The 10,294-nt window shown below is 42.1% G+C and overlaps 1 long non-coding RNA gene across 1 annotated transcript; it reads right to left on the bottom strand.

Annotated features, from left to right (window-relative positions):
- Window positions 1–782: 782 nt before the first annotated feature.
- Window positions 783–9,518, bottom strand: LOC115644924. The gene is made up of 4 exons (XR_003998632.1): window positions 9,372–9,518; window positions 2,415–2,425; window positions 2,091–2,096; window positions 783–795 (listed from the first exon to the last, which is right to left on the bottom strand). It is a non-coding gene; the product is annotated as an uncharacterized LOC115644924 (long non-coding RNA).
- Window positions 9,519–10,294: the final 776 nt, after the last annotated feature.

Genomic DNA, 10,294 nt, shown 5'->3' with positions numbered 1-10,294 from the left:
AGCCTTCTTTCCAGTTAGGATAGATTCCCTTTAGTAAGCCACTTCTAGATGACATGACAGTCACTGAAGGTGACATGAGGTGATCCTCTCCTTTTCTCCCTAGAGCCTGAGCACCCTGCTTCTGCAGCACTCTCAGGTCCTCCTAAATCAGACAGCAAGAAACTGAATCATTTGCATGGCCAGTGCACAGCACTAGCCACGAGGCTGGCTTGAGGACTATGCATCCTGAGCCAAGTCTTGCCCTGAGTTACACGCTGTGCGAGACAGGGCAGAATTAGGCTGATGCCTGACAAGAAAGGTCTAAAAGTGGATGGACATTATTAAAATCTTTAAAGATCTGAACACAGAGGAGGTTTTCTGTTGCTGTCCAAAACACGCTCTCCAATCTAAATTGATATTTTGCATCATATGACACATTAGAAACAAGACTCCAGTCAAATATTACACAAACTTCATTAATAAAATGAAGTAACTTTGGTCAAACGACATTCTTTTCACTTAATCTTCTTGATTTGTCTGTTGCTTAGGTATGGCCACATGTCTCAGCAGTAGCACTGGGAGGAAATCCATTACTGGAGAGAAAGGAAAGATGGTATCTCAGGAAACATGTGATAGGGTGGTCTCCCTTTAAGGACCAGGAAGCAACTGGCCCTGTTCTGGAGGAAAGTACAGCAGGTAGGTGCTGAGTGCACACCCCTGTGGCTGCAGCAGAAGGCTGTAAGAGGGAAATCCAGTCCTATGTACCTTCCCTGGGCTGGGAAAGCCCAGACCCTTTGGTTACTAGAGGCTGAGGGCCTCCAGAACCGCAGGCAAAAACAGGATTATTGCTTTTGTTGTTGTTCTCCATTTCATTTGTTTTGGTCTTGGAGCATAAACAGAGCCCAGGGAAAAGTGCTACCAGCGAAGCCAGGCATGGCTGATTGTTGCGTTGCCCCAGGCTGGTGGTCCAGACCACCAGTTTACAGTACAGTGGTTTCCTTTGTCAATGCATCCTTTGAAATATCTGTGTGTTACGCACTCTATTTCACTGCAAGCTAATCTCAGTCAAGGAAATAAAAATTGGAGGATGGACAAATCACACTTAAAAATTTTACTTTTTCAGTGTCAGGTTTAGCTTTTCATAATTTACAATAAGAATACACAATGTTAGTTCTGATCAGGCGCAAGAGACACATGCACGATTTCTCTGAGGTTAACTCCTAGAACGGTGTAATACAAAATCTTTCTGTGAGGAAACATTATGTTTTGGCCACATCTTTTCTAGCTAAGAGAAGTAGCTATTTTTTACGTCAATCCCTGGCTTTAGCCTCCGGACCAGCCTCACTCAAGAGCCCACATGGTGTGTACAGAGTGAATTCTGACTACATGGATGCAGAAAAATTTTAAGTGAAACTACATCACACCATTTCCTTGGAGTGAAAATCTCTTCAGATAGGAGATTATTACAAATTCCAGAACCTCAGTTTCTCAGGTAGCAGACACGTCTTTTTCTCAGCATAAGACTTTATAAGCATGGCTCATAATGCTAAACCACCAGGAGAGACACAGAAAGAGTGCCAAAATAGAAAGATTTTATCATTATTCCATTTTGCCCAGATATTGTTCAAACTGCATAAAGATGAGAGTCTGAGATATGTCTCTCTAATATCCTGGGACCAACACGGCTACAACAACAAAACGACAACATGGCAAACAACAGTCTGAGATGTGTCATGCTAAGGACTGTGAATGCTTTATTCAAACTAGTGAGCAGTAACAGGAGTAATTCCAGAAGTAACTGATCACCATTCGGAATAAAGGGGTCATAACCTGGTTTTTTATGAGGGCCAGGCCCCTTAAAAATGTTCTGTTTGTACGCTTCTGCTAGCAAAAAGAAGCTTGTCATCACAAGATAACTTCTCTGAACAATTTCTGTGCAACAAACACTATTGACTGCCCAGCCAACATCTGACATGAACTTCTTTTGCTTAAATGACAGCTGGTGGGGGCGGTGTCTCATTTTTGTTAAGGGGGTTCCTACATTATATTTCCATTGGCATTTCACTTATTTACAGAATATTACTGCAGTCCTTTTCCCTGAAGCTGATAACACTGGTCTACAATTTTTGAGAAGTCATCTACTTCAGAGATAAAATGTGATATTTATTATGTATGCTGAATTCAAATATGACAATTAAAACAATTGATTGGCTACTGTTTCTAAGATATTTAAGTTTTACATTTTATGTCTATGTATATTATGTAGATAGTAGAGTTTTAACCATAAATTGTAAACCTAGGTCTTTTCATGTGTTTATGGTTGCTTTACATGATAATATTTCACCTGTCCTGTTTATGTAACACTTTAAAAATCAGCAAAAGGGTTATATAAATAAAATTTGTTATGAAACAAAAGGCAAAAAACTGTTATGTACATAGTTTAGTCCTATTCAGTGTCTACTCGGCGCTTCTTGGCTTGTCTCTTGTATTCATTAAATGGAGCATCTTTTGTCACTGTCCAGCAATAGTCTGCAAGCATTGACGGGCTCCATTTGCCCTGATAGCTTGCCAGGAGATTCCACTGCTGTAGTCTAGAGCCCAACAGCTCTGCCTTACTCTTGGGTAGTTCCAAATCCCTGACAAGGTCATTCAGTTCACCTTGTGTTATGAGGTGTGGTTCAGAGGAGGAGGATGGGAGAAAATGTGGGTCCTGTGACATTGATGGTTCAGGACCAGAAGTTTTATCCTCTTCCTCTTCCTCGTCTGACTCAAGTGAGAATGATTCTGGTGCATCAGGAACCGACAGTCCTTCTCCGTGGGGTACTGGGCGTATAGCTGATGGAATGTTTGGATAATGCACAGTCCACTTTTTCTTCTTTGACACACCTTTCCCAGCTGGAGGCACCATGCAGAAGTAAAAATTGCTGGTATGATCTGTTGGCTCTCTCCAAATCATTGGCACTGCAAAAGGCATAGATTTCCTTTTCCTGTTCAACCACTGGTGAAGATTTGTTGCACAAGTGTTGCAGCATATGTGTGGGGCCCACCTCTTGTCCTGATCTCCAATTCTGCAGCCAAAATAAAGGGGATAGGCTTTCTTAACCATAGTGGTTATACTGCAATTTTGTGATGCAAAAGTAACTTCACCACAAACATAGCAGAAGTTATCTGCACTGTTCACACAAGTACGAGGCATCTCTGCTAACTTTGGCTAAACAGAAATGTGTCCCTTTGCAAAATCAAATGCTGACAAATAAGAGAGCATGACACTGTGTGATTTCTAGAGCTGATATAGGGCAATTTGTTCAGCAGAGTGATATAAGCTTCATTATGATTGCATCATCCATGACTTCTAGGAATAACATGATGCAATTCATACCACGTATGATGCAATACCAGCTTCAGATTGCATCATTCATTGTTTTGCCTAAAAAGCAAGTACTGTCCAAACCCAGTCATAGATTTATTCATAGATCCAGTCAAAGATGTATTTTAGTCATTTCTGGTTTAAATTGAGATCTCTTCCCTTTATAACTCACTTATCCTCCGCCATTCCCATGTCATTCCCATGTCAAGGGTCGTATATACTGACCCAATAGCGTATCTTGAAAACTAGAGCCAATCAACAATTTTAAGCATCATTTTCGTTCTCAGTGACCCAGAATTAGTAAAGTTGGACTACATTTATTTCAGAAGCATTTTGGCTGTAGAGCAATGTAATATTTTCTACAAATCTGAGGGACACCAGAAATTGTTTCTCTTTTCAATTTCCTTTTCACAAATCATCTAAGGCTTTGTTGTGTGCTATAAATAATATCAGATTGTTTCCAGCACTCTGCAGGGATATTCTGGCAAACTGAATACCTGACTGAGGGCTCCTGTCTGGTAATCAGCTGCTGTTGAGTGATGCTTCCTTTTGAATGCAGGCAAGATGGGAGACAGACATACTGGCAACAGCAAGTATACATGTACTGATTGCCAAGTGTCAACTCCAGTTACAGAACACTACCTCCAAATTGTTATAAAAATCCAGTACCTTATAGAAGTACCCAAAGTACTACTTAATTGCAGGAAAATTCTATTTCTTTACATTTTTTATGTTTTACTTCATGTTTTAGGAGCAATAGCTTGATAAATAAATGTATTTGTACTATTGCTCTAGCATGTCTGACACTAAGCACTATCCCATAAATTGGCTTAACAATTTTCTGATTGGCTATTTAATAATATATTTAATGTCAGGTGGTTGTTTTTGTGACTGAGAAATGTAGCTTCTTTTGATTATACATGACAGGCCTGATTCAAAGTCTATTGAAATCAATGGAATGAGTCCCATTGGATTCACTAGATTTTGGATCAGCCTTTTATTAGGTCATTCTGGTGTAAATCATACAAACCTTTTCAGACCCGCGAATAGGTAAAAGAAGAAGTTAAAACAGCCATGCTTTAAAATGAGTACAACTTGAAAAAGAAAATCAGAATGTGCAAAGTCCATCACTGGTGTAAGCCCAGGCATGAATTTGGCCCACCGAGTTTAAGTATTGTTGGTATGGTCTATAAGCAGTCTATTAAAAATATAAATTACAGTATAATGGCACTCCTGCTACTTTCAGTTTCATGACTTTCCTAAACAATATATCTACCATCCAGCAACAGATTTACTACCATCCAGCTGAATTATCTTCAGCCACAAGACAAGAGAAAAAGAGCTTCAGCAGACAAAGTATCACACAGATTTTTACCAAAGATTGCTTCAGATATCTTTGGAACTGGGCTACCATGAGGCTGGCCTGATGCTGGCCACCTGAATATCAAGGATGACATTGACAGTCAGAGTTTGTACTAATGGTCTTTGTGTGACTCCATAGACTGGTGTGGGAAGAACAACTTTTACTGCAGTGGCCACAGAGCCATTTGTCTAGTTGTGGTGATTGAGCTGCATGTTATTTCCATGCCTGGTGCTGTCTTCCAGCTGCTCCATGTGATTCTTCTCAAAGTAGGGGACACCCACCCTTATGGTGTGGTGCCATGCGATGCAATCAATTGCCAGCTGCCCAAAGGTAGAGTAAAAAATGTTTGTTTTGTTCAGATTGTTTCAGAGTATTTTTGAAGTGTTTCATCTGCCCTACATGCTTATGACTGCAGGAGCTTAATTCAGAATAGAAGACTTGTTCTGATAGATGAGTATCGGGGCATTTGAATTATGTGGCCAGTCTATCTCAACTGGGCAGAGATCAAATAAGCATTTATACCAACCAAATCAACTGTGTCCAGGACTTCCATGTTGGAAACCCGATCCTAACTTCTGATGCTCAGCAACAGTTATACATGTTGCAAAAGAAAGCTGCCAAGCTTTTCAATGTGTTGTTGATAATGGGTCCATGTTTCATACCCATTGAGGAATGTTGTGAGGATACCAGAGTTCTAGATTTTTGTTCTCTGGATAAATTTCAGGTTGCTTCCAGATTCAGTGACAGAAGCCACCAGACACAGTGCTAGCTTTCTTAATTCACGCACCCACTTTGTGGTCAATTCTTGATTCATTGTTCAGCATGCTGCTGAGATAAGTAAACTGTTTGACAGCTTTGAGACCGATGCCGTCTAGGCTTATTGATGAGTCTTGGTAAGGTTGTTAAATTTGCTGGCATGTAATCTGTTTCTGTTTGGGTGACGTTGAGATCAAAGTTATGAGCCCCCACAGCAAAAAGGCTTGTAAGATCTTGTAGTGCTGTTTCAGAATGTGCTTTCAAGGCACAACAGACAGAGAAATTCCTGGAGCAAAGCTTCTACCACCTTGGTGTTTGCACATAGATAGGAAAGATTGAAGGGCTTGCCAGTGTGGAAGTGTATAAATATGTCATTTGAAGCTCTCTGGCTTTTTCTAGCATTGCAGCAAAGAATAGACCAAAAAGGCTAGGAGTGAGGACACATCCCTGCTTCATCCTGTTCATGACAGGAAGTGGATATGTTAGATCACCACCAACTCTAACTTTTCCAGCCCTGCCTTAATGGAAATGCCGAATTATGATAATTAGTCTGGATATCCAAATTAGGAGAGCAATTCCAGAAGGCAGGGCAATTGACTGTATCAAATTGCTTAATTAGTTTGAGAAACATGATGTACAAAGGTTGGTGCTGTTTGTGATATTTTTCCTATAATTGTTGAATGATGAAGATTATGTCCACAACACTCTGCTGAGCATGAAACACACTGGCTAATGGGGCTCTGGCCGGGTAGACCAGGTTCATTAACCTGGGTAATTGGGCAACTAGTCTAAGAGAAGGTTACTCCAAATCTGCAGCCAGCAAGTCCTTCCATTGTTTTGGTTTACCTTGCCACCGGAAATGGTCTTGTTGGCCAAGAGAGTGTGCAAGTTGGTGCAAAACTGCTTGTCAATTTAAACAAATTCTCAGGCACCCTTCAAAAATCTAGTAAGTCCCATGGAGATGGGGGAATGGCAAAAGTGATGGACACTGCTGGAGATGGGTCAAGACTTTGGTCACTCTGCATTGACCTGGTATGACACTGTAGTCCAGCAGCATCTTGATTAACTCAGCTGCTTTATTCTGAGATGGTACAGCTGACCTCAATCCAAGGAGACGGCTAGAAAAGATGCCCTAAAAATTGCTCATCCCAAACAGCCGTGACCAGCTTATTGTGGCTGGAGGGTATTCCATCATGTGGCCAAAATTCAAACAAACTTCAATTTTTTTTTGTCTCAATGTTGTGACATGGTTCACTTCTTGATTGTCCAAACCAAACTGACTGCTCTTTCAGGTGGACTGTTCTGGTTGCTCAACAATTTGAAAGACATTTGTGACAAAGTTCCTCCTCTACCTTGATGGGTCCTGTGCTTATTGGCAGATTTTGCTCACCTCAGTGATCTTCCCCACAGCCTGGGTCAACTCCTCCTGTGTCTGATCAGGAGTTGGGAGGTTTGAGGGGAAGCCTGGCATGCCCTTTACTCCGGGTTCCAGCCCAGGGCCCTGTGGATTGCAGCTGTCTATAGTGCCTCCTGTAACAGCTGCATGACAGCTACAACTCCCTGGGCTACTTCCCCATGGCCTCCTCCAAACACCCTCTTTATCCTCACCACAGGACCTTCCTCCTGGTGTCTGATAACTCTTGTACTCCTTAGTCCTCCAGTAGCACACCCTCTCACTCTCAGCTCCTTGTGCCTCTTGCTCCTAGCTCCTCACACGCACTTCCTCTCCTCTGGATCCCACCCCACCAACCCCTGACTGGAGTGAGCTCGTTTTTAAACCCAGGTATCCTGATTAGCCTGCCTTGATTGTCTGCAGGTGTTCTAATCAGCCTGTCTGCCTTAACTGGTTTTAGCAGGTTCCTGATTACTCTAGTGCAGCCCCTGCTCTGGTCACTCAGGGAACAGAAAATTACTCATCCAGTGACCAGTATATTTGCCCTCTACCAGACTCCTGTACCCCACTCCTGGGTCTGTCACACATTGTATTGACATTGTGGCACTGAGTGAGATGCAACTTGCTGAAGGTCAACTGAGGAGAGAGCTGAGTAAACTTTCTTCTGGAAGGCATGCCCACAAAATGGGCCACTCAACATAGGAGGCAGCTTTGCAGTCAGAAAGAATTTTGTCTCTTGTTTGGAGAGCCAACCCCAGGGTATAAATGACAGACTGATGAAACTCTGACTGCCCCTGAGAGGTAGATGTTTAATATGGAGATATACCTATCTCATAGAACTGGAAGGAACCTTGAAAGGTCATTGAGTCTAGTCCCCTGTCTTCACAGCAGGACCAAGTACTGTCCCTGACAGATTTTTGCCCTGATCCCTAAATGGCCCCCTCAAGGATTGAACTCACTCCTGGGGTTAGCAGGCCAATGCTCAAACCACTGAGCTATCCCTCTGCCTTTGAGCTTCACTGATCAGTGCTTAGGAACCTACAATGACTTATTCTGATGAAAGTAAGGAAGAATTTAGTTTGGAATAAAATTACCTGACCCAACTGACTTCTTGAGAAGACAAGTTAATTATTTTAGGTGACTTTAACCCTTGTGTTGTTGGTGAGGATTTTGCATGGAGTAGCATACTTGGCAAACATGGCATTGGCAAGATGAACACTAGTGGCCTACTTCTACTGAAGACATGTGCTGAGCATCACATACTGTCTTTACAACAAATACAAAATTACCTGGATGTACTTTTGCTCATGTCATTTGCATCTGATTGACTGATTGCAGGACCTCTGAGATGTGTGTATGACTCTAGTATTATGCAGAGCTAATTGATCAAACAAGATGTTGGTCAGTCCAACAAATCTTTCCCTCTGTTTGGTCAAAAAGCATAAAAACCCATCGGTTAAGTGAGTAAATATTGCCTGGCAGAATGATTTGTCAATCACCAAACAATTTTCAACACAGCTAACTAATGATAGGAGAATCTGGGGAACTACAGAACAGTCAGTCTCACCTCAGTCCCCAGAAAAATCATGGAGCAGGTCCTCAAGAAATCCATTTGGAAGACAGGAAGGTGATCAGGAACAGTCAACATGGAGTCACAAAGGTCAGGTGATGCCTGACCAACCTGATTGCCTTCTATGATGAGATAACCGGCTATGCGGATATGGGGAAAGTGCTGGACATGATATACCTTGACTTTAGCAAAGCTTTTGATATGGTATCCTACAGTATTCTTGCCAGCAGGTTAAAGAGGTATGAATTGGATGAATGGACTATAAGGTGGATAGAAAACTGACAAGATCGTTGGGCTCAACAGGTAGTGATCAACAGCTTGATGTCTAGTTGGCAGTTGGTATCAAGTGGAGTGCCCCAGAGGTCAGTCCTCGGCCAGTTTCATTCAACATCTTCATTAATGATCTGGATGATGGGATGGATTGCACCTTCAGCAAGTTTGAGAATGACACTAAGCTGGGGAGGTGGGGGAAGAGGTAGATATGCTGGAGGATAGGGTCCAGAGTGACCTAGACAAATTGTAGGATTGGGCCAAAAGAAATCTGATGAGGTTCAATAAGGACAAGTGCAGAGTCCTGCACTTAGGATGGAAGAATCCCATGCACCGCTACAGGATGGGAACCAACTGGCCAAGCGGCAGTTCTGCAGAAAAAGACCTGGGATTACAGTGGACAAGAAGCTAGATATGAGTCAACAGTGTGCCCTTGTTGCCAAGAAGGCTAACAGCATATTGGATTGCATTAGTAGGAGCATTGCCAGCAGATCGAGGGAAGTGATTATTCCTCTTTATTTGGCATTGGCGAGGTCACATCTGGAGCACTGCGTCCATTTTTGGGTCCCCCAGTATAGAAAGGATGTGGACAAATTGGAGAGAGTCTAGCAGAGGGCAATTAAAATAATTAGAGGGCTGGGGAATGTGACTTATGAGAAGAGGCTGAGGGAACTACAGAAGAGAAGAGTGAGGGGGGATTTGATAGCCGTCTTCGACTACCTGAAGTGGGGCTCCAAAGAGGAAGGAGCTAGACTGTTCTCAGTGGTGGCAGTTGACAGAACAAGGAGCAATGGTCTCAAGTTGCAATGTGGGAGGTCTAGGTTGGATATCAGGAAAAACTATTTCACTAGGAGGGTGGTGAAGAACTGGAATGGATTACCTAGGGAGGTAGTGGAATACTAAGTGCAGATGTGGCCACTTCATCTAAAAAAAGATATATTGGACTTGGAAAACATTCAGAAAGGGGCAACAAAAATGATTAGGGATATGGAATGACTTCTGTATGAAGAAAGATTAAAAATACTGGGACTTTCCATCTTGGAAAAGAGACAACTAAGGAGGGATATGATAGGTTTATAAAATCATGACAGGTGTGGAGAAAATAAATAAGGAAGTATTTACTCCTTTTCATAACATAAGAACTAGGGCCCACCATATGAAATTAATAGGGAGCAGGTTTAAAACAAACAGAAGGAAGTATTTTTTTCTACACAATGTGGAGTCAACCTGTGGAATTCCTTTCCAGAGTATTTTGTGAAGGCCAAGACTACAACAGAGTTCAAAAAAGAACTAGATAAACTCATGGAGGATAGGTCCATCAATGGCTATTAGCCAGGATGGGCAGGGATGGTGTCCCTAGTCTCTGTTTGCCAGAAGCTGGGAATGGGTGACAGGGGATGGATCACTTGATGATTACCTGTTCTGTTCATTCCCTCTGGGCCACCTGGCATTGGCCACTGTTGGAAGACAGGATACAGGGCTTGATGGACCTTGTCTGACCCAGTATGGCCTTTCTTATGATTAAATAATAGAATATAACTTATTTAAATATTGTTGAATGTTTTTTACATTTTCAAATATTTTTATTTCAATTAC

This window comes from Gopherus evgoodei, chromosome 2 (assembly GCF_007399415.2).
Source record: "Gopherus evgoodei ecotype Sinaloan lineage chromosome 2, rGopEvg1_v1.p, whole genome shotgun sequence".
Classification (NCBI taxonomy): Eukaryota; Metazoa; Chordata; order Testudines; family Testudinidae; genus Gopherus; species Gopherus evgoodei.
The sequence above is the reverse complement of the archived record's forward strand: the minus strand, read 5'-3'. Positions and strand labels throughout refer to the sequence as shown.